Below are 27,259 nucleotides of genomic sequence, written 5' to 3' on the forward strand. Positions count from 1 at the left end.
TTGTACACAGTACTCCAGGTGTGGCCTCACCAAGGGCCTATATAATTGGAGTAAGACGTCTTTACTCCTTTACTCAAATCCTCTTGTAATGAAGGCCAGCATACCATTTGCCTTGCTAGTGGTTTGCTGCACTTGCACATTCACATGCAGTGACCCATATACAAGGGCACCCAAGTCCTTTTTAACCATCTGCATTCCCCAATTTTTCACCATTTAGGAAATACTCTGCCATTCTGTTTTTTCTACCAAAGTGGATAACATCACATTTATCCACATTATATTCCATCTGCCATGTTCTCGCCCACTCACTGAGCCTGTCGAGATCCCCTTGAAGCTTCTTCACTTCCTTTCCACAGCGGACACTGCCACCTAGCTTTGTATCATCAGCAAATTTTTAAATGTTACATTTAATTCCCTCATCCAAATCATTGATATTGATTGTGAATAGCTGGGGACCGAGCACCGATCCTCGTGGTGCCCCACTATTCACAACCTGCCATCCTGAAAAAGACCCGCTCATTCCTACTCTTTGTTTTCTGTCTGTTAACCAGTCTAAAGCCCGTGTAGATTGGTGTTCGCTCTCAGCTTCTCCCATCGATGTGAAAATGAAACAGGAGGAGGCGAGGATTGCCCCAAACAGCAGAGCTGGGCACTGACTCTATTTCTATTGCTGCAGGAGATGTTCTGTTCCTCTAAAGATTCCTCTCACCATTAAAACGCCTGTTTTAACTCACAGTCATTAAATGGGTGGTTTTATTATATTTTGGAGAGTTTCCATCAAATAGATTTCAATAAATCTGCAAGAAGGCGAGGTTAGGACTGGAACTGATAAGATGTCGATCACGCAGTTAACATCAAAGACAGGCTCCTTGTCCAATGAGGCAGGAAACCGCGAAAAAGGAGGATGGAAATGAAGCAAGGAGGGATGAATGTGAGAAAGGGGGAAGGAGCTCTCGATTCCATCTTCTGTCCATTAGAGCTGTGTGAAATATTTCTTTGAGTAAGTAGGAAAATTTTAACAAACAGGGAGAGAAAACATTGTCTAAGTTGGGGATTAACATTTTCAGGCCACGTATCTTCCAACTGGATTAACAGTCCTGAGACTTTAACGACTCACCAACCTCGATCTAACATTATCCAAAAGGAGGCATCCAAAAATCCCTTTTATTTCAGTATTTCTGTTTCCAAACCGTATAAACAACCTTTAATAAAGACCCTTTACCACATGTCCTGCCCGTGCTCACAGATTGAGAATGTGGAAAATGTGGAGCAGGCTTCTGGAAGCAAACGGATTTACATATTGACCTCACAGCTTCGGCACTTCTGGGACTGAACTCCTGCTTTAAAGAACATAATTGCCGTTTTCTTACGATATACTGAACACAGGCTGATTTTCTGGTGGTTATTAGTTGAAGACTTGTGGAATGTCTCCAGGCCGAGGAAAGTGATTCTATTAAAATGTTAGAGCGCGTCTGGGATTTGAATCCAGTACCTCTTGCATTTTAATTGATGTGAATTCCCAAAACATGAACCACACTCCTAGAGCAAAGAGCTGCTAATCTTGCACTGCGTGCTTAATCTCGGCCATGATAATTTCGCATATTAAAGCAGATATTTTAGATCAGAGACAGCGTGAAATCTCATATATTGCTCAAATGCATCAATGTGTGAATATGACATTAAATGTGTTTCAATACAGTGGGGGGATTTAAAGCAGATTCGGGCCCAGTGGATTCCAAGGTGATGTTAACGGTGACTGTCTTGCCTCCCTCTCCCCTGCTGCCGGTTTTTAAACCTTGTTTTAAATCTGCTGCTCTGCTGGGCCAGTGCATTCCACAGTCTCACAACCCTTTCTACAAATACACTTTCAGTGCTTTACTTCTCTGTTTATTAGTTATGAATCACATTGAGGTGCAATGGTGGCGTTTGTGACGTCAGATTAAAAGGCAGCCTATTGGAAACACGTTGGGGTCACAGTTACTTTTGCACAGAATTGAAACTGAATCTTTCAAGATGGAATATTGTATTTGCTGCATCACAATAAACAATATCTTGTTGTAACTGTTGGCTTAATAGTTCTCCAGTGTCTGAGGAAGAATTGTCTGATACCCTCACTTATTCATATAAGACACAAACATAGGATAATCATTCAGAATCACCTCACAGATTGACACTGGGATAAATTAAGTGGGAGATACAGACAGCAATGGGACACATGGCGGAATGGACAAGAGAGCTGGAGAAATAAGAAACGGCCTGAGAGCCCAGAAGACAGTGACTGGTAGCTGATAGACATCAGTAAGTGGAGGCGAGCAATTGTGTCAGCATTTGGCCCCGTGGCTTAGCTGGTTAAAGCGTCTGTCTAGTAAACAGAAGATCCTGGGTTCGATTCCCAGCGGAGCCTTTCTTAATGAATCTCTAGGGGTGAGTTTCTTTTAATGTGAAAAGGCTCAAATTCTTTTAAATGTAACTGTGGCTGCACTAGTTCCCATTCTGCATGAAGGTCCAAGTCGTTGCGAGGCCTGGGTCGAATTTCACCGCTTCTGAATTTCTGGCTGTGCTGATTTTGGCCTCTTCACCAAAACTCCTTGTTCCCTATGCAGTGCAGTGCGTTACTTGGTTGTGGTCAAAGCAAGGATCAATAGTTGATGTGTGGTGCCGTGATTGTGTGGTGATTAATACTCTGTATTTTGGCCGCAGCAACTTCGGTTCGAAACCGCAACATAACGCAGATGTTTTCTTCCTTCCACAACCAATAGCTTTCCTTTCCCCCTTCCATTTCATTGTAATTTTCCTGCGGTATTACCTTAATCCAACATTCACTTTCAGCCTCTTAAACCGCTAAGTGTGCTCTGCTACCACGGCTCTTCCTGGGCCACATGTCCCATACGCCCCAATCTGAGTTGGTGCTTTGAAACCAGTCGATACATTTAGACCTGCGTGACTCCCCTCTCGACAGGCAAGCTCTGCAATGCAGCCCGATTGTACAAGAAAATTCCTTGGCAAATGAAGCTTTAAACTTTTCAAACAAATCGTTTTATTAACATAATAATACAAGTTTTACAGAGAGAGACTTGTACAACCTCAGTGGTGCAACTCAAGACTCAGAATGGTCAATTCTTCTGCTTCGGGAGTGGGAGAGATGAATTATCTGTTCGTGTCCTCCTTGTTGTTTATCTGGTCAGTCTTCCAGATCTCCACTCCGTTTGTCTGTCTCCTGGCCTGTCTCCTGGAATGTGTTCTGTTTTTCACTTTAGAATGGCTGCTCCTGTACCATTGCTGCTGACAGAAACCAGCCTTCCAGTGACTTTCCATTCTCTCTCTCCCATGGTTACACAGACTGATGCTCCCGGGCAGCACCGAGTGTATGCGAAGGTTCCTCAGAGACTATCGAGGCCTCCTTATCTGGAGCTTCCAGACAATCTGCAGAAAACTTTTGGAATTCGGTCAGCAAACCTTCTTGAAGTAAGTGATCCAGGTCTCTCAGCAATCATTTAGTTTCCTTAAAACCGGCATTGAAAATTCCAAAATCCTCCCAGAGGGAGGAGATTGAAGAAAATAAATTATTTGAAGTAATTAATTACAATAATGAGAGAACCTGCTGCGAGCAAAGCTCGAGCCTGCGTGGGGAAACCCCATTGGATTTCAAATCCAACGCCTTGACCACTCGGCCATCGCAGCCACGAAAATATCGGCTCCTCGAAATTAAATTCTCAAATCGCTGACGCTGTTTATTATTGGCGATGAAGGTTTCATCATATTTAATTTGCTGCAAATTTAGCAAGTCCAGAAGAATCGCAGCGATCATTTCAATAAAAGAAAACTTCCGATATTTAACGGTATGTAAGATGTTGAGAACAGTGTGGAATATTCTGCAGGGTAATGAAAATAAACAGCAGAATCTTTGTATTCTGCTCCCACATGACACAGATCAGCCACAGCCTCTGCTCCCTGCCCGCCGGCTGCAGAACCCTTGTCTCCAGATTACAAACTGATTCTAGGTCGGAGATAAATATTCAGGGTAGAGCCTAAACACAGCGGGTGGGATCAAATAACAAAGCAGTTATTTTAGACCAGAGACAGCGGTAAATGTCCTATATTGCTCACATGCACCAATGTGTGAATCTGACATTAAATGGGTTAAAATACTGTGGGGGGATTTTAAGTAGATTCGGGGCCAATAGTTTCCACGTTGATCTTTTCTGTGTCTCTCTTGCCTCCATCCCCTTCCTCCCACAGGCTGCCGGTTTTTAAACCTTGTTTTAAATCTGCTGCTTGCTGGGCCAGTGCATTTTACAGTCTCACAACCCTTTCTACAAATACTAGTTCACTGCTTGATTTCTCTGTGTATTAGTTATGAATCACCTTGCGGTGAAATGGTGGCGTCTGTGACGTCAAATTAAAAAGCGGCCTATTGGAAGCACGTTGGGATCACAGTTTTTTGCACAGAATTGAACCTATATAATGCAAAATGGAACAATGTAATTGGTGCATCACAATAAACAATATATTGTTGTAACTGTTGGCTCATTATTTCCCCAGTGTCAGAGGAAGAATTGTCTGACACCTCATTTATTTCATGTAAGACACAGATTCTTTTAGAATCAACCCATAGATTGAAACTGAAATAAACACAGTGAGATACAGACAACATCGGAATAGACAGGAGAGATGGATCAATACAAAACAGCCTCAGGCTCCAAGAGGCAGTGACAGGTAGCGAGTAGATATCAGTGAGAGGAGGGAGAACAGTTGCAGCCTGATTGGGTTCCGTGGCTCAGCTGGGTTCAGCGCTTATCTCGCGAACAGGCGATCCTGGGTTCGACTCCCAGCGCGGATTTATTTGTCCTAATGAATCGCCAGGGGTGCGTTTCTGCTCGTGTGAAATGGCTACAATTCTTTTAAATGTAACTGCGGCTGCACTAGTTCCCATTCTGGATTACGGCTCCTGTCGCTGTGGGACGTGGGTCGAATTTCACCGCTGTCAAAATTTCTGTCAGTACTGATTTTGGCATCTTCACCAAAAATCTATCTTTTCTAAGCAGCGCCATTCGTGAATTGGCTGTGGTTAGGGCAGCGCTGGAGCAGCTGATGTGTGACGCCAGGATCGTATAATGGTCTAGTACTCCGCAATGTGGCCATAGCAACCTCGGTTCACATCCAAATTATGGTATAGCTCGCCTTATATCTACTGTTCTCTGTAGCACCTGCTGATAGAACACAGCGAAAAATCAATCTTCACTACATCAAACTGCATTTTTTTTATTGATGGTGAGAACCTATTTACTCCTTCAAACCGTGCGCTCTCACATGCCTTAGCTTGATGCTCCATAATTCAAACCGGCCTCTTCTCCAAGCATTTTCTTCCGCCCACTATCTGTAGCCCTCCTTTAGTTTCCTCCTTCCGTTCCTTTGTCACTTTCCTGCGGCATTACCTTAATCTAACATTCACTTTCACCTATTTACACCGTTAAGTTTGCTCTGCTACCACCGCTGTCCCTGGCGGCACATGTCCCATTCGCAACAATCTGAATTGATGCTTTGAAACAAGTCGATACATTTAGACCTGGGGGATGCTCGACAGACAAGCATTTAGAAAGCAGGGCTGGCCTTTGGAAGCAAAATACCCGGATTGCACGATAAATTTTCTTGGCCTAATGGATAAGGTGTCTGACGTTGTTGCTAATCATAATCAGGATTGCTGTCAGTCACGGATTATTCTATGTCTGCTTAAAACGGGTTTGCTCACAATCTTGCTTTGGTGTTTCACAGTTGCGAGAAATCCCCGGTTCAAATCCCGGACGAACCCCGCTAAACTTTAGACAAAACGCAGCTTCTTACAGCCGATCGACATTGCAGAAAACATAAATACTTTCCATTACAAACATGAGATTTCGTGTCATTTTGCCCATATATTTCAAAATCATAGAGCTTCACTGAAGCAACTGAAAACAAACCAACTGAGAAAAGTTAAAGTCTCCTAGGTGTATTCTGCTCAGTGTCTCATTGGACGCCTTGCACCCATGTTCGATTCCGGCCAATGCAGGACCTTTACATTTTGCTTTCTGCACCCATGAGCTCGCCTGAATTGGGATAAACTTACATTCAGCGTCAATCTTCTTGAAACACCCTCTGCCCTGAATATTGGTCAGTCCTGCTTTCTCTGGCGCTGAAAGGATGTGAGAAGCTGCCTTGTGATTTGGTCCTATGTGTGCCGAATTCAAACCGTAGAGGGTTCTGTACTGGCCGGGAATCAAACCGGCATGACCAGCCTGCCTGGTCTGATTAAAAGGGGTGCACACCTCATCTTTCGATCAGGCACATTATTGCCTTCCTGAATTAATGGAATGCCTTTTGCTTACAGAAGCTGATTCTACATTTTCACCATTGTCGATCTGGGTGCACGGGCAGGACAAACGGTAAAGCGGTCTTTCTTGCGGAGTACTTCTGTTTGTATGCAAAAAGCAGGAAATGGAATGGCTGAGTTGTTGTAGACGGGAGACGAGAGGTTAAGACGATGGAATGTTCATCCATTGTGCTTATTTATTGTGTTGAATGTTTGATGCTGAAAAACCTTCCCAGCGTTTGACTGAATCTTACATAAAATTAGCTTTACATTCTAATCTCCTCCAAACCACTGCTCTTGGCCCCTTCATTGTTCATATCTTGTTAAAATTAACACGGACCATTGGAATTCTTCTCCTTCTCCAATAAAGGTTAAACAGAGATCGGGAATCGGCGATCTTTATTCCTTCTTCCTTCAGTTCATTCGGCTGGAGTGAAATGACGGAGATAAAAAAAATGACATCCAAACAGAAACAATGTGCACGAAAGTCCTCTTCACCACAAGTCCTGCCCGTTACACCCGGACCCACAACGTTGAAAATGTTCAGTCAGCTTCTGGAACAAAAGGAATTTAGATATTTCCGTTACATGAGGTCAGTGATTGTTAGAAATGGTCAGGTGTAAAACAGGTCCGATCCAGGATGGAACCCAGTGTGCAAACCGACCGCGGAAGACAGGAAACTACAATTTTCTGATCGCATTATAATACACATTAAAGTTAAACACCTTATCCATTTTGTAATGCGGTTATTATTATCTGATTTCTTATTGTTCGTGAAATGCCACTGAATTAACTGACATGCAGAATCGCTTTAACTCCACGTGTTCGTCTCGGCTCATCCTTGGGCTGAGTGGCGAGTGGTGAAAACAAATTCTGCAACTAAATCATGAATATTCTTCAAGGGTGGGAAACTGCCCCCTACACTTCCTGTCACACAAGTGGCCCCAGTCCCATTCCACTTTCATGATGCTTAATCCCCTCTGAGCTGGACGGACGAACCATTTTCAAGAAGGAGGCTCATCGTCTGCTCAGCAGAAAAGTCAATCTGCTGGAGGTCCAGCTCTGCCAGACTGCATGTTCTTTCAGACAGCTTTCCAACTGGACACAGGCATCCAACTGCCGTGCGAGCATTGCTGACTAGTTCAAGTCAACAACATTAGAGTCTCTTTACAAAACTGGTTTTGAATCTACGACCTGTATTATCAAATAAGATTTTGCAAAATTAATAGCTCAGCATTGTCGTCCGTCTCCGCATCCTCTTATAATACACTCTAGAATAGTCAACTGTATTGAAAATGTTGCGTTATTTTACTGTGACAGCGAATAATCATTTGAGTGAAGACATTGGCCAAGAAGTTTCACCATTTCTTGTCCTATATACTTGGCTGGAGAGATGGTGCAGGAGGGAGGGCTTTAGATTCCTGAGGCATTGGGACCATTTCTGGGGAAGGTGGGACCTGTACAAGCTGAACGGGTTACACCTCAAGAGAGCCAGAACCAATATTCTCGTGGGGACGTTTGCTAGTGCTGTTGGGCAGTGTTTATTCTAGCTTGGCAGGGGAATGGGCACCAGAATATAGGAGCAGTAAAGAGGAATAAGATGCATAAAAGAATGAGTGTGTTGGATAGTACTAGAGAAGAAAGTAGTACTAGAGGCGGAAGTAGTACAATATTACATTGGAGCAGTCTAAGAAAGATTACGAAAAATTAAAAAATGGCTTTAGAATGCATGTACATAAAAGCACAAAGTGTGGTGAATAAAGTTGGTGAGCTACAAGCACAATTAGCCGTGTGGCAATAGGCTGTGGCAATAACCGAAACGCGGCTTAAAAAATGGTAAGGACTTGGCATTTAATATTCAAGGGTACAATGTGTTCAGAAAAGATATGGAAGGAAAAATGTTAGGTGTAGTGGCAGTGCTGATTAAGGAAGATACTGTAGTGTTGGACAGGGAACATGTTCTTGAGGGGAGAAGGACAGAATCCATTTGGTTAGAGTTGAGGAGTAAAAAGGGTATGATCACCCTATTGGGGGTATTCTGCAGGCCCCCAAATAGTGAGAGGGTGGCAGAGGAGCAAATCTGCAGGGAAATCGCAGAGATATGCAAGAGCTATAGAGTGGTCATACTGGGGGACTTTAATCACCCAAATTTCGATTGGGATAATGCTAGAGTTAAGGGAAAGGAAGAGGAGGAAGTTCTGAAATGTTTTGAGGAAAATATCCTTGACCAGTATGTTCTTGACCCAAGTAGAAAGGAGGCTTTGTTGGATCTGATGCTGGAGAATGAGGTGTGCCAGGTTGAAGAGTGTCTGTGGGAGAACACTTGTGTACTAGTGATCATTGTATCGTAAGATTTAGATTAGCAATGGAGAGGAGCAAGGAACAATCTACAGTGGAACTTCTAAACTGGAATAGGGCTAACTTCAATGGGAAGTGAAAGGGTCCAGCCAGATTAAAATGGAACCAAAGGATGACTGGAAAAACTGTAACGGACCAATGGGTGATCTTTAAAGAGGAGATGTTCCAAGTACAGGCTAGGCACATTTCAACAAGAGGGAAGGGTAAGGCAACTAAATCAAGGGCTCCTTGGATGACGAGGGAGATAGAGAAAATGATGAAACTAAACAAGAGGGCGTAGGATGAATGTCAGGTGCATTCTTCAACGGTGAATCATGGATTTATGGAAGGCGATTGACAAAGTACCACAGAGAAGGCTAGTTGATAAAATTCAGGCTCATGAAGAAGGTTGGTCAGTGGCAGCTTGGATAAGAAATTGGCTTCATGACAGAAAGGATCTGCAGTTCTCTTCCATTTTTTCCTCCTCCATATAACTTGATTCCCTTACCTAACAATACCGTGTAGACCTCAGTTTTGGAAGCTACAATTGACCTCCAGCATCAAAGCCTTTTCAGACAGAGAGTTCTGGATTTCTACAAACATTTGGGAGCAAAGTTGCTTTCGAATTTAATTTTTAAATGGCACGGTTCTAATTTGAGTTTATGACCCTTGTCTTTGATTCCCCAAACAGAGGAACTAGTTGAACTCTATCTACCCTAATAATCAATTTAACATGTTAAACCGATCACCCCTCAATCTTTTAAACTCAAGTGAACAGATGGCAAATTTATACAATCAATCCTCATAATTTAACGCTGTAAGTCTCGGTGTTAATCTGGTAAATCTGCACTGCACAACTCCAAGGCCAATATATCCTTCCTGCTTGCCGTGCCCAGAACAGAACACAATACTCCAGATGTGGTCCAACTAGAACTTTGTAAACTGGAGAATATCTTCCTCCTCTTTAATATTTCAGCCCTCTTGAGGTAAAGGCCAACCTGCTTTGGAAAGGGTGCCGAGGAGAACCACTAAACTAATTCCCAGTATAAAGCAGCTTAGTTGTCAAGATCGGCTGAACGAGTTGCGTGTCGACACTTTACAGAAGCCTAGACTGAGGGTTGATCTGATCAATGTTTATAAGATGATGAAGAGTAGATTTTGATCCAGTTCACAAATTGTTCCAATTAAGTATTTGAGGGAGGACCAGGGGTGACAATTTTAAGTTGTATGAGGCCAGATCTTGATCAGATGTCTGGAGGTGGTTCTTTTCCCAGAGAATTGTGGAACTCTGGAATGGTGGCATAGTGGTTAGTCACTGTTGCCTCACAGCGCCAGGGACCCGGGTTCGAAATCCAGCCTCGGGTGACTGTCTCTGTGGAGTTTGCACATTCACTCCGTGTTTGCGTGGATTTCTTCCGGGTGCTCCGGTTTCCTCCCACAGTCCAAAGATGTGCGGGTTAGGTTGATTGGCTATGATAAATTGATCCTTAGTGTTAGGGGGATTAAATACGTGGGGTTACGGGGATAGGGTGGGATATGTGTTGGTGTAGGGGTTACGGGGATCAGGTGGGATACGTGTCGGTGCAGGCTCGATGGGCCGAAATGGCCTCTATCTGCATTGTGGGGTTTCTGTGATTCTGTGAATACCTCTGGAACAGGTATGAGAGCGGAATTGAGTAGAGTGGATTGGGAAAATAGATTAAAGGGTAAGACGATACATGATCAGTGGTGTACATTTAAGGAGTTATTTTACAACTGCCAAAAAATATCTATTCCACTGAGAAGAAAAGGGTGTAAAAGAAAAGACAGCCACCCGTGGCTAAGTAAATAAATTAAGGATAGTATTCGACTAAAAACAAGGGCATAAAAGGTAGCCAAATCTAGTGGGAGGATAGAGGATTGGGTAAAATTTAAAAGACAGAAAAAAAATAACAAAAAGATTGATTTAGAAAGGGAAGATAGATTATGAAAGTAAATTAGCAAAAAATATAAAAACAGATAGTAAGAGTTTTTATAGTTATATATAAAGAAACAGGGTGGCTAAACTAAATGTTGGTCCCTTAGAGGATGAGACCGGGAAATTATTGGTGGGAAATATGGAGATGGCAAAAACACTGAATGAATATTTTGTATCAGTCTTTACAGTAGAGGACACTAAGAATATCCCAACACTGGACAAATAGGGGGCTATAGGGGGGGAGGAGCTAAACACGATCAAAATCACTAAGGAAGTGGTACTCGGTTAAATAATGGGACTCAAGGCGAATAAATCACCTGGACCTGATGGCTTACATCCTAGGGTCTTGAGGGAAATGGCGGTAGGGATTGTGGATGCATTGGTAATAATTTTCCAAAACTCCCTGGACTCAGCAAAGGTCCCGGCAGACTGGAAAACTGCTAATGTAACACCCTTATTTAAAAAGGGCAGTAGACAGAAGGCTGGAAACTATAGACTGGTTAGCCTAATATCTGTGGTAGGTAAAATTTTGGAGTCCATTATTAAGGAGACAGTAACAGGACATTTGCATAATCATAATTTAATAGGACAAAGTCAGCATGGTTTTATGAAGGGGAAGTCATGTTTGACAAATTTGCTGGAGTTCTTTGAGGAAGTAACATACAGGGTGGATAAAGGGGAACCAGTGGACGTAGTGTATTTAGACTTCCAAAAGGCATTTGACAAGGTGCCACACAAAATATTATTGCTTAAGATAAAAAATCACGGGATTGGGGGTAATATTCTGGCATGGATAGAGGATTGGCTATCTAACAGAAGGCAGAGAGTTGGGATAAATGGTTCATTCTCAGACAGGCAATCAGTAACTTGTGGTGTTCCGCAGGGGTCAGTGCTGGGACCCAACTCTTTACAATCTATATTAACGATTTGGAGGAGGGGACCGAGTGTAACATATCTGCTGGGGCAGATTCACCTTGTACAACAGCTCGGTACTGCGAGGAATACAGTGCCAGGGTGATTTCCTCGACTAATTCCGCTCACCTCGATGGGTCAGAGAGGAATTTCCCCGAATACAAACTGAGATGTAATGGACACACTGTGCCTGAAAGGCCGGCTGATGGGCTGTTCTTGGCAGATATATTCTACACTGGCTGACCGGTCTCATGTACAAATCCTGGGCAAGTGCAATATTTTCCCATTTGTAGTGAAAAACCATCAGTGCAACCCATCTCACCTTGTGCTTGCTGCAACATTTACATATTGATAATGACGCAAGCCTATAATGCATCATTATTATGATTTGCGTTCTCAGTAATGTCAGGCTCCATAATGATAATTGATCATAAGCTGCCATTCAGCGATTCTGGTTTGTCTAAAGTTAGACTCAAAATGAAAAAGTCCTCGTTGGCTCCAGATTTCAATAACCTCCCACGTCTCTATAATGTCCGATTCTCCCAATTTTTCACACAGAAATTGTTTCCCTGCCATTCCAGGTCAGTGAGCACAGGGGTGATGGCTGGACGGGACTTGTGCGAGTAATGACGCGGGCAGGTAGGATTACCTCAGTTTTCTGAAGGATAGAACGTAGGAGGCCGGCCAGGCGTGAATTGGAACAGTCAAGTCTGTTGTGTTCTGTTCTGGGTACCGCACACAGGAAGGATATATTGTCTTTGGATTGGTGCATCGCAGATTTACCAGTTTAATACCGAGCCTTACAGGGTTAAACTATGAGGATTAATTATATAAACTTGGCTACTGTTGTCTTGACTTTTGTAGATTGATGGGTGAGCTGATCATAGTGTTTAAAGTGTTAAAAGGTTTAATAGTGTCGATAGAGTTAAACTAGTTCCTCTGACTGGGGAATCAAGTAAAGGGGTGATTAAATTAAAGCTACAGCCGCTCCATTCAAAAGTCAAATCCAAAAGCATCTTTTCACATCAAGGTTTGTAGGAATCTGAAACTCTCTTCCCGATAAGTCCATGGGGGTCAATTGTTGCTTCCAAGATTGAGATCAACACATTGTTGTTAGGTAACGGGATCAAGTTATATGGAGCAACGGCAGAAAAATGTAGTTGAGGTGAACTCCAGCCTTGGTCTACTGTAATGTCGGAGCAGGTAGAAGGTTGAAAAGACTACTCACGCTATCAGTTTGTGAATTCTGTTCTCTTCCTTCTCAAATAACTTTACCCTACATTAGCCGTCAGCAGACTGGATCAAGCAATCGCCTTTTCACTCCTTCTATTCTTTAAGGTTGCGTCCCCACCTCTTCTTCCAGTTCTGGCACAGCTAGAAGCAGAGGAGCTCGAAGTTGCACGAGGTTCAACCGTACACAGCAGTACTGCGCAGCAGCCAGCAGAGGGAGCAGGTGCTGCAATACTGAACAGCGGCCAGTGGAGGGAGCAGCAGCATTAGGTGGTGTAATACTGCACAGCGGCCAGAAGAGGGAGCAGCAGCTAAATCACCAAAGCTACACTAAATGGGAAAAACACACAATAGAAACCCTACATGCAGAATTCTGCCGAAGCATCCTTCGCACCCAAAGAAAAACGCCAACAAATGCATGCAGAGCCGAACTAGGCAGATACCCACTGATAATAAACATCCAAAAACGAGCACTAAACTTCCTAAATCACCTCAAATCTAGCTCCCCAGACACCCTTCATTTCAAAGCCTTTCAGACCCAAGAGCTAAACCCAGAAAAGAGTCCCCTGAGTCAGCTGCTACTGAAACTAAGTACTCAGCCGGACCCTGACCAGCCCCAGACCAACACAGCCGTCCAAACACCAATCCGAGTGAACCAAATCATTAAAAAATGCAAAGAAACCTACCTGGAACATTGGAACAAAATAACCGAAAGCCAAAGCAGATTAGAATGTTACCGGGCCCTAAAAAGAGAATATAAACTGGCAGACTACCTCACGACCATCAGAGACACAAAACAGAGACAGACCCTCACCAGGTACAGACTAAGCGACCACCAACTGGAAATTGAAAAAGGCAGATACAAGAAATCCTGGCAGCCTAGAGAGAATAGAATATGCGATCAATGTCTGGCTGGCGAGGTTGAAACAGAAATGCATTTCCTCCTAAAATGCGAAAAATTCAACACATCAAGAAACATATTATTCAACAAGCAAAGCCAAACAACCCCAGATTTCAAGGAATTGGATGATCTGTCAAAATTGAGATTAGTCCTAGGAGAAGGAGACAGACCATACCTTGGGGCTAAATATGTAACAACATGTCACAACCTGAGGACTGTTTAAAAGTAAGACTGTTTAAAATTAATATTGAACGTACCAAATGAAGTAGAAAGACTGTTTAAAATTAATATTGTTTAAAAGTAATATTGTATATACCCAACAAATGTCAAATCGATTGACACCTACAGAATGTTGGAAAACTGTACCTTTTTGCTATGTAAGCTTTGGCAATATGGTTCTCTGTAAACTTTCATGCCAATAAAGCATTTGAACTGAACTGAACTGAACAGTACCAGGTGGTGCAATATTGCACAGCGGCCAGAGGAGGGAGCAGCAGTACCAGTTGGTGCAATACTGCACAGCGGCCAGAGGAGGGAGCAACAGTACCAGATGGTGCAATACTGCACAGCGGCCAGAGGAGGGAGCAGCAGTACCAGACACACCTCGATCTTGAAGAGCAAACATACACGGGGGGAGGGATTTTACCCCTACCCGCTGGATCGAAATTTTCAGCCTAGAACGGAGGCATGTGCGACATGGTAATGCAGAGATCTACAAGAAACTAACTTGTCTGGAATACCAATTTGCATTGTGGGGGGAATAACAAGAAGAAACAGCCTCAAAATAAAAGTAAACTCATTAGGACTGATATCAGGAGAATGATCAACATTTAGAATGGACTCCAGGAAGAGCGGTGGTGGTGAAAACCCCGGAATGATTTGGGAAAAAACTGGATTAAACAATGAGGTGAAGACTACGGATGCTCTGGAGGGCTGTATTCAAATGGGCTGAATGTCCTTCCTCACGAGTAAGGATCTTGTGATCATTGCGGGTAGGTGTGAAAACAGTGTCCTTCCCAGTCTCAATCATTATTTATCTTAATGACTGTCTGTATACTGAATAAAACTGGGACATCAATCATTCTGGCCAATTTTTATTCCTCAATCAACATAACAAAAAATACCAGATGATCTGGTCATTATCACGTTGCTGTTTCTGGGAGCTTGCTGCGCGCAAATTGGCTGCCACTTTTCCTACATTACAACAGTGAGGTACAACAGTACTTCATTGGCTGTGAAGTTCTTTGGGACGTCCGGTGCTGGTAAAAGGCGCCCAATAAATGCAAGTCTTTCGTTCATTTATCTATTTCAGTGAGATGAAAATCCAGAACTGGTTGTCTATCGCATTCAACTTCCCGAAAAAACTCGTTTATAGAAAGTGTAGGCCGTAGAGATTGCCTCTGATCCGAAATATTTGCCCTGACCCTCTTCCCAAAAGGCTGGAGATTCACGTGGATTGATTTGGTAACTTCTCTTTTATCTTTCCAAATGTTACAAAGGGAATTCAAGGTCAAAAGTCGCGAGCAAAATGAAAATTCATCCGGGATTTGAACCCGGCACCTCTCGCATATTTTATGCTTTGCGAGCATCATACCCCGAGACCAACGAGCAGCTAATAAGTGCATGCATACTTAAAGCATTTCCATAATCAAGCCATGTGTTGGCTGCTCTTGATGAGCACAGCACTTGAGACCGAGACAGCTCTGACATTGCCTTCTCTACCTGACATCTGAAGCGCCGCACTGCTCCACTCAGGCAGTTACTGATCTGTTAGGACGGTAATGTATCGGGACAGCAGGAGCCCATCCCGAGAGCAGCAGCAGAGTTTCTGCATTAGTTTGGCGCGAGGCCTCAGATTTGGACAATGTTTCAGCAAAGGCAGTGAGAAGACATGGAGGCAGAAAGTGACGCAACAACTGCCCCGGAAGTAACCATTCAAGTGACTGTGGCAAGTTTTGTTTTGGCAGGGGGTTCAGTTCATAGCCCCAACCATCTCATCCCCCGGCCATCGTGATTTCTGCCACATTTGCACATTCAGGAGCGGGCCAGGGCAGATTCACCCATATCTCACCCCGGGGCGCTGAGGCTCCTACCGCCCCTGATTATCAATTTACCCATCTGTAAATTAAAACCTAAAAAATCTGCTTTACAAAGCACAGGTGAGCACGGAGACGCTGTCACCTTCTGATCAAATCTCAGCCCCATCAGACAGATTATTTTCTCTAGAAAGATCAATGCAGTTCCTATGTAGTCACAGCCAGCTTCGATTCAGACCAATAAGCTTACTCAGACCGAGACAGCTCCTACCCTGACACAGGAAGCACCATCACAGGCAGAGATTTTCCTAGACGGGCCCAGGCAGCTCCTACCCTGAAACAGGGAGCACGACTACAGGCACAGACCTTCCTAGACGGACACAGGCAACTTCTACATATTGATTGGACTACCCAAATTAGTAAAAATTCTGAGGAGGAGGAATTCCTGGAATGTTTTCGGAACGGTTATCTGGACCAATATGTCGAGGAGCCGACTCGAGATCAGGCCATTTTAGACTGGGTATTGTGCAATGAGAAGGGACTTATCACCAATCTTCTTGTACGAGGCCCCTTGGGTCAGAGCGATCATAATATGATCGAGCTCTCAGTCGAGATGGAGAGTGAGGAAATTGAATCAGAGACTAAGGTCCAGAACTTAAATAAAGGGAATTACGAGGGTATGAGACGGGAATTGGGTAAGATTGACTGGGTGGTGTTTCTGGGGGGATTGACAGTGGATAGACAATGGCAAGCATTCAAAGATAGAATGGAAGAATTCCAGAACATGTTTATACCGGTTTGGCATAAAAATAAACCTAAAAAGGTGACTCAACCGTGGATAACGAGGGAAATTAGGGACAGCATAAAATCAAAAAAAAGGGCATATCAACTGGCAAAAAAAAGCACCAGACCGGAAGATTGGGGGCAGTACAGGATACAGCAGAAGAGGACAAAGGGATTAATCAGGAAGGGGAAAATAGAATACGAAAGTAAACTTGCAGCAAACATAAAGACAGACTGCAAAAGCTTTTATCGGTATATCAGGAGGAAAAGACTGGTAAAATCCCAAGTCGGTCCCCTGCAGTCCGATTCGGGAGAATATATAATGGAGAATAAGGAAATGGCAGACCAATTAAACTCATACTTTGGTTCTGTATACACAAAGGAGGACACAAATAACCTCCCAGGAATATCGGCAAACATAGGGACTAATGAGAGGGAGGAGCTGACAGAAATTAGTATCTCTAGGGATATGGTGTTGGGTAAGTTGAGGGGACTGAAGGCCGACAAATCCCCGGGGCCTGATAAACTACATCCTAGGGTACTTAAGGAGGTGGCCCTGGAGATAGCAGATGCTCTAAGGATCATCTTCCGGAACTCCATTGACTCGGGAACAGTACCCGTGGATTGGAGGGTAGCTAATGTTACCCCAATATTTAAAAAGGGGGGTAGAGAGAAAGCAGGGAATTATAGACCAGTAAGCCTTACATCGGTTGTGGGCAAAATGCTAGAGTCCATTATTAAGGATAAAATAGCGGAGCACTTGACAAATGGGGAAAGGATCGGACAGAGTCAACATGGATTTACAAAGGGTAAATCGTGTTTGACTAATCTGCTGGAATTTTTTGAGGAAGTAACTGGTAAAATAGATGGGGGAGAGCCAGTGGATGTGGTGTACCTTGACTTCCAGAAAGCCTTCGATAAGGTTCCACACAAAAGATTATCATGCAAAATTAAGGCTCATGGGATTGGGGGCAAAGTATTAACGTGGATAGAGAACTGGATGGCGGATAGAAAACAGAGAGTTGGAATAAACGGCTCGTTTTCAGAGTGGCAGGCAGTGACCAGCGGGGTGCCGCAAGGATCTGTCCTGGGACCCCAGCTGTTCACAATATATATAAATGATCTGGATCAGGGAATTGGATGCAATATTTCCAAATTCGCTGACGACACTAAACTATGAGGAGGGGTGGGCTCTGATGAGGATGTCAGGAGGCTACAGTGCGATTTGGACAGGTTGGGGGAATGGGCGGATACGTGGCAGATGCACTATAATGTGGATAAATGCGAGGTTATCCACTTTGGGGGTAAAAACAGGAGGGTAGATTATTATCTAAATGGCAATAGATTGGGAGATGGGGAAGTGCAGAGGGACCTGGGTGTTCTTGTGCACCAGTCACTGAAGGAGAGCATGCAGGTGCAACAGGCGATTAAGAAGGCAAATGGTATGTTGGCCTTCATATCAAGGGGGTTCGAGTATAGGAATAGGGATACCTTACTACAGCTGTACAACGTGCTGGTGAGACCGCATCTGGAGTATTGTGTACAGTTTTGGTCGCCCCATCTGCGGAAGGATGTTCTTGCCATGGAAAGAGTGCAACGGCGATTCACCAGGCTGATACCTGGAATGGCGGGAATGACCTACGAAGAGAGATTAAATAGTTTGGGCTTGTACTCACTGGAGTTTAGAAGATTGAGAGGGGATCTCATCGAAACATATAAAATTATGGCAGGCCTGGACAGGCTGAATTCAGAGAGAATGTTTCCAATGGCCAGGGAGCACAGAACCAGGGGCCACAGTCTAAAAATAGCGGGCAAATCATTTAAAACAGAGATGAGGAAGAATTTCTTCACTCAAAGAGTGGTGAGCCTGTGGAATTCCCTGCCACAGAGGGCTGTGAAGGCTAATTCAATAAATATTTTCAAGAGAGAATTGGATATATTTCTGAAGGCTAAGGGGATTAAGGGTTACGGAGAAAAGGCGGGGACGGGGTACTGAACTGGTAAGATCAGCTATGATCTCAGACGAGGATCAGCCATGATCTCATTGAATGGCGGAGCAGGCTCGAAGGGCCGAATGGCCTACTCCTGTTCCTATCTCTATGTTACTATGTTACTATGTTACCCTGACACAGGGAACACCATCATAGGCAGAGATTTTCCTAGACGGACACAGGCAGCTCCTATCCTGACACAGGGAGCACCATCATAAGAACAGACTTTCCTACACAGACACAGCCAGCTTCTATCTTGACACAGGGCGCACCATCACTGGCATAGACCTTCCTACACAGACCCAGACAGCACCTAACTTGACACAGGAGCAACATCACAAGCACAGGCATTCTTATTCAGACCCAGTCAGCTCCTGCCCTGACAAAGGGAGCACAATCACAGGCACAGACTTTCCTACACAGAACCAGGCAGCTCCTACCCTGACAAAGGGAGCACCATCAAAGGCACAGACTTTCCTAGACAGACCCACGGAGCTCCTACCCTGGTCCAGGGAGCACCACCACAGGCAAAGACTTTCATACATAGAACCAGTCAGCACCTACCCTGATCCAGAAAGCACCATCACAGGCACCGACTTAACGACACTGACCCACGGAGCTCCTATCCTGACACGGGGAGCACCACTACAGACACAGACTGTCTTACACAGACCCAGTCAGCACCTACCTTGATGCAGGAAGCAACACCACAGGCAAAGACTTTCATACACAGACCCAGTCAGCACCTACCCTGATCCAGAAAGCACCATCACAGGCACCGACTTAACGACACTGACCCAGGGAGCTCCTACCCTGACACAGGTTGCACTGACACAGGCACAGACTTCCCCACACAGACCCAGATAGCGCCTACCCTGATCCGGGGAGCAACTGTACAGACCCAATAACTCCTGCACTGACCCATTCGCTCCTACATAGACAAAACAATTCCTACAATGACACAGCCAGCACCTATATATGAGCCCCTACAATGACATGGATGCTTCCTGCATGGGCACGGTCAGTTCCAAGAAATGCATACAATGTTCCTACATGGACACCGACATTCCTATGCAGACCCAGACTCCTCCTACACAGACTCAGACATTCCTACACAGACCCAGACAGCTCCTACAGAGACCCAGACATTCATACACAAATCCAGACAGCTCCTGCACAGACCCAGACATTCCTACACAGACCCAGACAGTCCTACACAGACCCAGACATTCCTACACAGACCGGGACATTCATGCACAAATCCAGACATCTTCTTAATAGAAACCAAAGCAAAATTCTGCTGTTGCTGGAAATCTGAAATAAAAGCAGTAAATGCTAGATATATGGAGCAGGTCTGTCAGCATCTGTGGAGAGAGAAACAGTTAATGTTGCTGGTGGATTGCCTTTCGTCAGCTTCTTCATATACCCTAGTTGCTCCAAAAAAAAACCTATAAAGAACCTACACTGACTCAGGTATAACATACAGAGCCAGACAATTCCTACCCTGATACAGACAGCTCATACACAGACTCAGATATAACATACAGACTCAGACAGCTGCTACCCTGACACAGACAGCCCTTATATAGACACATATATAATATACAGACCAGACAGCTCGTGCCCTGACACAGACAGCTCTTACACAGATACAGATATAACATACAGAACCAGACAGCTCCTACGCTGACACAGGCAGCACTTACACAGACCCAGGTAGCTCCAACACAGACACAGTAATTTCTTACACAGACCCAGGAAGCTTCTACAAAGACCTGAACAACTCCTGCGCAGACCATGACCTACTACTCGGACAGTTGCTACAAGGACCCAGATATGCCCAACAAAGACCCAGACAGCAGGTGAGATCAGAGAATTCAGCTTAGCCCAGAGATGAAGCCTGGACCTTTCCTGTTCTATAGGCTCAGCAACTCACCAAATAAGATCAGCAAACACACCACAAGCCGCGGAATGATCCTGGGCCCAACCTGCTCTGTATGGGGCTCAGTACCACACCGGGTGATATCTGCTAACTCAGTACAACCGGGGATGAATACAAAGAGTTTACTGATTTGTGTGGCTCAGTAGCACACATCATGAGATGATCTAATACACCACAGGCCGGTGATGAAGCCTGGGCCCTTCCTGCTTTGTGCGGCTCAATATGATGCCGGGTGAGATCAGCTGATGAAGCACAGCCCAGTGTAGGAACCTCGGCCCTTCCTACTTTCTGTGGAGCCCGGCAGCACACTGGGTGAGATAATCGATCTCAGTGCAGGCAGAAATGAAGCCTGGGACTTTCCATCGCGCCTGTGCTGCCTCTTTGTTAGAACTCTCCATTAGTTCCAATATCCTGGAATTTTACTATAGCCATGTAAAGATTTCCATTCCAGTATTAATCCAATTCCCTTTTGAAAGTTATTATTGAATCTGCTCCCACCATCCTTTCAGGCAGTGCATTCCAGATCACAACAACTCGCCGTATGAAACAATGGCCCCTTATGTCGCCTCTGGTTCATTTACCAATGAGATTCAATTTGTGGTTTCTGGTTACCGGCCCTTCTGCCACTGGAAACAGTTTCTCCTTATTTACGATGTCAAAACCATTCATGATTTTGAACACCTCTGTCAAATCTCCTCTTAGCCGCCTCTGCTCTAAACAACCCCAGCTTCTCCAGTCTCTCCACATAACTGAAGCCCCTCATCCCTGGAACCATTCCAGTAAATCTCTTCTATTCATTTCTTCCCTCTCATCAATAATTACAATGAAATGTTTATAAAGAAATGCACGAACAGAATAAAAAGGAAAGTGAAATAAATACTGAGCAAAATGGATGTGAAAGTTCAGAAGGTGAAAAGAGCAGAACATCTGAGTTTTATTATCGATCAGTGAGAGGAATCCATCACTCTCTCGGGTTTGTGTGGGTCGGTTTACTGATAAACCCGGGAATTGCGAGGAAGCTGGTTCATGGTTTGCAGAACAAGACGGGTCCCTGGGGTGGAGCCAACAGCTGTCGCTCTGCAATAACAGACAAAGAGGGTAAGCTTGTGTGGGCCCGGCTCGCTCAGTCAGTAGAGCATGAGACTCTTAATCTCAGGGGCGTGGGTGCGAGCCCTACGTTGGCCAGTTGTATTATTTTATTTTATAGGCTGATTTCACAGTCGATCCCCAGCTCTGAGTCCTGCAGTGAGTTCAGGGAGTGTTAAATGAAATTCAGCAGCGGTATCAGAAAATCTCTCCCTGATTCGGGACTCTTATCTCTCCAGCATCTCGCTGTTGAATATTGAACTTCATAGAATTTCCCCTGCAGCTCGGGGTTAGTGTGTTCTTTAACTGTTACAAAAATCCTTCGGTGCATTTCACTCCGTGTCCAAACCTGCGACGTCTCCCCTGGTCTGTCAGCTTTCTGTGTTTATAAACACTTCAGCAGATCATTAACATAACCTGAGCTCCGTTATCTGGTCGGGACCCATTCCCCCAGAGTGAGCAACGAGCGGAGTCCACCTGGGGATAGATTTTCTTCCAGAAGAGTTACACGAAGCTTCATTAATGTGGGGCCAGAATAGTGCAGTTGGGAGAGCGTTCGACTGAAGATCCTAAGGTCCCTGGTTTCGACCGTTTTCAGATCTTTTGTGTCTCATCCTTTGGTCCGATTCTCGAACTGAACGATTTACACGGAAGTTATTTATCCACTACTGAAACGTTGGGTTGGAATAGAGAGAAATCAATGATGGCAAATATTTATATTTTCTGTATTTAGATTTGTTTCCCTATCTCCTTCTACCAGTTTCTCTGTTTTTTTTCTGTCTGTGTCGGGTGAACATTTGATTTGATGCATTTGTCCTAAACTGATGCTATAGATCTATAAAGTGATGCTATTGGGGGGCTTTAATTACCCAAATATCGATTGGGATAATGTTAGGGTAAAGAAAAAGGAGGGGGAGAAAATTCTGAAATGTGTTCAGGAGAATTTCCTTCACCAATATGTTCTTGGCCCAACTGGGAAGGAAGCCTTTCTGGATCTGGTGCTGGGAAATGAGTTGGAGCAGGTCGACCAAGTGTCTGTGGGAGAACACTTGGGTATGAGTGATCATTGTATCATAAGATTTAGATTAGCAATGGAGAGGAGCAAGGAACAATCTAGAGTGGATCGTCTAAAGTGGAACAGTGCTAACTTCAATGGGATGCGAATTGATCCAGCCAGGATAAAATGGAACCAAAGGATGACAGGACAAACTGGAGCGGAACAATGGTTGATGCTTAAGGAGTTGGTGTTCCAAGTAAAGGCTAGGTACATTCAAACAAGTGGGAAAAGTAAGGGAACCAAAGCAAAGACTCCTTGGATGAAGAGGGAGTTAGAGAAAATGATGAAGCAAAAAGGGTGTATGATGAATGACAGGTGAATTCTTCAAGGGAGAACCAGACCAAATACAATAAGTTGAGAGGGGAAGTGAAGAGGAAAATAAGATTGGCATAGAGAATATGAGAGTAGAATGGTGGCTAACATAAAAGAGAACTCAAAAATCTTCTATCGGCATGTAAACAATAAGTGGGTAGTAAGAGGCGGGGTGGGGCCTGTTAGGGAAAAAGAAGGCAATATATGCTTAGAGGCACAGGGCAAGGCTAGAATACTCAGTGAGTACTTTGTATCAGTGTTTACTAAGCAGGTGGATGCCGACAAAATATCGGTAGAAGCGGAAAACTTTTTTACGCAGTGAGTGGTGAAGAGCTGGAATTCGCTGCTGACGCAAGTGGTGGAAGCGGAGACACTCAATGCTTTCAAGCGGAGACTGGAAAGTCACTTGAGGGAAATAAACTTGCAGGGCTACGGGAATAGAGTGGGGAATGGGACAGATGGGGTTGCTGTACACAGAGAGCCGGCACCAACTAGATGGGCCAAATTGCCTCCTGATCTGCCGTTATGACTCTATGATGCCTTTGGCACGCTTCGGGGTGGTGAGACGCGCTGTGTCTATCTGTTCCTCCTTATTACCATTAACATGAACAGGCCGCGAGTTAAATGTTTATCAGCAAACCGAGGAAAGGCAAATAAACGGAATGATGTGTTGCAAAGGTGCAATGGATGTTATTCAAAATAATTTCCACGTGGCATTTTGTGTGGATTCAGTTTTGTAAAGTTTGAGTTTTTATGTTAAGAATATTAAAAAAACAGAAATACAGCAACAACTTGACTCTATATAGCACCTTTCACAGAATCAGAGAATAGAATGGTTACAGTGTGGAAGAATGCCTTCCATCACGTCGAGCCCGTGCCGCTCTCAGCAAGAGCACTTCAGCTAGTCCCACGCTCCCACCCTTTCCCCGGAGCACTGCATGTTTTTCCTTCAGATACTTATCCAACTCCCTTTTGGAAGCTGTGATGGAATCTGCCTCCACCACCTTTTTTGGGAATGCATTCCAGATCATAACCACTCGCTGTGAAAACAAAGATTTTCTTAAGTCGCCTTTGGTTCTTTTGCCAATCAACTTAAATATATGTCCTCTGGTTCTCAACATTTCTGCCCATGGGACCACATTCACTCTATCTACTCTGTTCAGACCCTCATGATTTTCAACACCTCTATCAAATCTCTTCTCAATTTTCTCTGCTCTAAGGAGAACAACCCGAGCTTCTCCAGTCGATCCACGTAACTGAAGTCGCTCATCACTGGAATCATTTTCTTGAATCTTTTGCTGTACCATTTCTAAGGCCTTCACATCCTTCCCAAAGTTTGGTGCCCAGAATTGGACACAATACTCCAGTTGGAGCCGAACCAGTGTTTTATACAGGATCATCGTAAATATAAAGCTATTGTACTCTATACCTCTATTTAGGAAGCCCAGCATCCCGAAAGCTTTTATTAACTGCTTTCTCAACCTGCCCTCCCACCTTCAACGATTTGTGCCCATATACCCCAGGTCTCTCTGTTCATGCACTCCTTTAGGATTGTACCCTTTAGTTTACATTTCCTGCACTCATTCTTTCCACCAAAATGTATCACTTCTCACTTTTCTGCGTTAACTTTCACCTGCTACGTGTCCGCCCATTCCTCCAGCCTGTCTATGACCTCGAGAACTCTGTCACTATCCTCCTCACTGTTCACTATACTTCCAAGTTTTGCGTCAGCTGCAAGTTTTGAAATTGTGCCCTGAACACCCAGGCCCAATCATTTAGATATATCAAGAAATGCAGTGGTCCTAGAACTGACCCCTGGGGAACACCACTGTATACCTTCCTCAAGTCCTAAAAGCAACATTTCAACACAACTCTCAGTTTCCTGTACTTAGCCAATTTGGTTTCATGCTGCCACTGTCCCTTTTATTCCATGGGCTTTAACTTTGTTGGCAAGTCTATTATGTGGCACATTGTCAAACACCTTTTGAAAGTCCATGTACACCACGTCAATCGCATTGCCCTCATCAACCCTCTCTGTTACCGCATCAGAAGTCTCTCTCAAGTGGGTGAGAGAGTTATTCAACAATCAGTGATCGCACCACATTCCTTAAACAATGTTCCGATATAAAATGTAAAAAATACTCTCGAACAGAAAAACTTAGAGTGTAATCAAAAGTAACAGAAAAAGCGCACTTAATTCTGAAAATAATTATTGCCCCAAAACTGGATATTCAATCCTTGAAACACTGCCCTGATATAAACTCAGGTTCGCACACTGTGAAAGCTCAGTGACCCCGCCGTGATTCAAACACACAGCATTTTACTGTGAATGCAGATACACTGGCGTTCCGCCACTAGGTCCACAGTTTACAATTGATGCCGAATCCAGAGAAGGTAGATCTAAGCGGACCGCTGCCCGGGCTCTCGGAGTGCGAGAGGTGGATGCAGTAGCAGCCAGACTGCCTCAACAACAGCGCAGGTTCCCCGATCTCTAATCCGGCCACTACCGGCGGAGAGCTGCTTGAGCCGTGCCTGGAAGCCGTTGAAAACAGTGACTACAAGAGCAGGTCAGATGCTGGGTATTCTGTGGCGAGTGTCTTATCTCCTGACTCCCCGAAGCATTTCCACCACCTACAAGGCACAAGTCAGGTGTGTGATGGAATACTGTCCAATTGTTTGGATGAGTGCAGCTCCAACAAAAATCAAGAAGCTCGACACCATACAGGACAAAGCAGCCCGCTTGATTAGCACCCCATTCACCACCTTAAACATTCACTCCCTTCACCAGCGGTGTACGGTGGCTGCAGTGTGTACCATTTACAAGATGCACTGCAGCTCCTGACCAAGGCTTCTTCAACAGCACCTGCCAACCCCACGAACCCTACCACCTCGAAGAACAAGGGCAGCAGGTGCATAGGAACGCCATCCACTCCAATTTCCCCTCCAAGTCACATACCATTCTGAGTTGGAAATATATGATAGTTCCTTCATCGTCGCTGGGTCCAAATCCTGGAACTCCCTCTCTAGCAGCATTGTGGGAGTACCTTCATCACACAGACTGCAGCGGTGCAAGAAGGTGGCTCATCACCGCCTTGTCAAGCACAATCAGGGATGGGCAATAAATGCTGGCCTTGCCAGCGATGCCCACATTGCAGGAAGGTATAAAAAGAACAGCAATGCCACGCACAATGCCACTTAATAAAGGGATTGTTGATGAAGTGCTTGACCTGATCAACGTTCCCTCCTTTATCTTTTTTTCATTTTGAACTTTGCAGCGAGCATTGATTCGGACAACAACAAAATTAGCACAATTTATGGCAGCGGTGGAATCCGACCCCATGCTCCCGAAGAGATTGGAGCCTAAATCCAGCATCTTAGACCACTCGGCCACGCTAGCACGCCGGGTGTGTATTAGTTCTGATACTGGTGACTGATAATTGAAAGCTGGATCTCCTGTTGCTTTTGATTTGAGCCAAGGGCTTTGCAATGAGACATAAGGAAATAAAAGAGCTTTCGGAGGTGTGTTCATGGAGCGAGGTGGTTGAGACATTAAGGCGGTGGGTCACTAATCGTCTGTGCTCTACACGCATTGTTTCGAATTCTACGATTATTGCATTTAAGACTAAATCTTTTTCAACACATCCAAGACTCCTGTTTCTGAGTCCTATCCTTGCGCAATTCGCAGTGCGGCTTTTGTTTTGCTGCCTCACTCTATTTGCTCAAATAAGCAAAGACCTCATTTCCACCCAAACTGTTTCTTGCACAGAGGTGTTGAAATTTTACGATATGAGCTACGTGAAGTATCAATCAAAGTGGGCAGTGAAGTCCTGGTAAAAGTAACATTTCTCTTCAGATGCTGCCTGAGCTGCTGAATATGTCCAGCATTTTCTGTTTTTAATGTTGTGCTTTCACTATAGCAGTTTACCTGACAAAACTTGCCTCAAGGGAGCAGCTCCAGGCAAAACGTTTCTGCGCTTTTCTCACACACATGATCGTGCTTAACTTTCCTACACACAATGTAAGTCAGCCGTTTCTGCCCACATTGTCCTGAGCCACGGCATTCCAAACACTTTGCTCCTGGTATCAGGGAGTCTCAGAGTTTATCAGAGGGGATTGCAATGACAATGGGATCTCAGAGTCTGTGGGGGAATTTATGGGTTTCTGATACAGTATCACGTGGGTATGAGGGCACTAAATGGATATCAGAAAGAGTAACGGACTCTCAGAAGGTATTGGAGAGGTTAAGGGAAATCAGGAGGTGTCAGAGAGGGTAAGGAACGCTCGGCAGGTATGAGAGAGAGTAAGGGACGCTCGGAATGTATCGAAGAGAGTAAGGGACGCTGAGGTGCTCTCATCGAGGGGAACCAAT

The 27,259-nt window shown here is 44.5% G+C and overlaps 1 non-coding gene and 1 pseudogene across 1 annotated transcript; one reads left to right on the forward strand and one right to left on the reverse strand.

The window, feature by feature from the left end:
* LOC147094086 (uncharacterized) overlaps nt 1-27,259 on the reverse strand; it is a 326,695-nt pseudogene that overhangs the window by 173,091 nt on the left and 126,345 nt on the right.
* trnat-agu (transfer RNA threonine (anticodon AGU)) lies at nt 2,331-2,404 on the forward strand. The gene has a single exon. It is a non-coding gene; the product is annotated as a tRNA-Thr (tRNA).

This window comes from Somniosus microcephalus, unplaced genomic scaffold (genome assembly GCF_052327205.1).
Source record: "Somniosus microcephalus isolate GS21.2 unplaced genomic scaffold, FLI_Smic_1.0 unresolved_chr1, whole genome shotgun sequence".
NCBI classification, from domain to species: domain Eukaryota; kingdom Metazoa; phylum Chordata; class Chondrichthyes; order Squaliformes; family Somniosidae; genus Somniosus; species Somniosus microcephalus.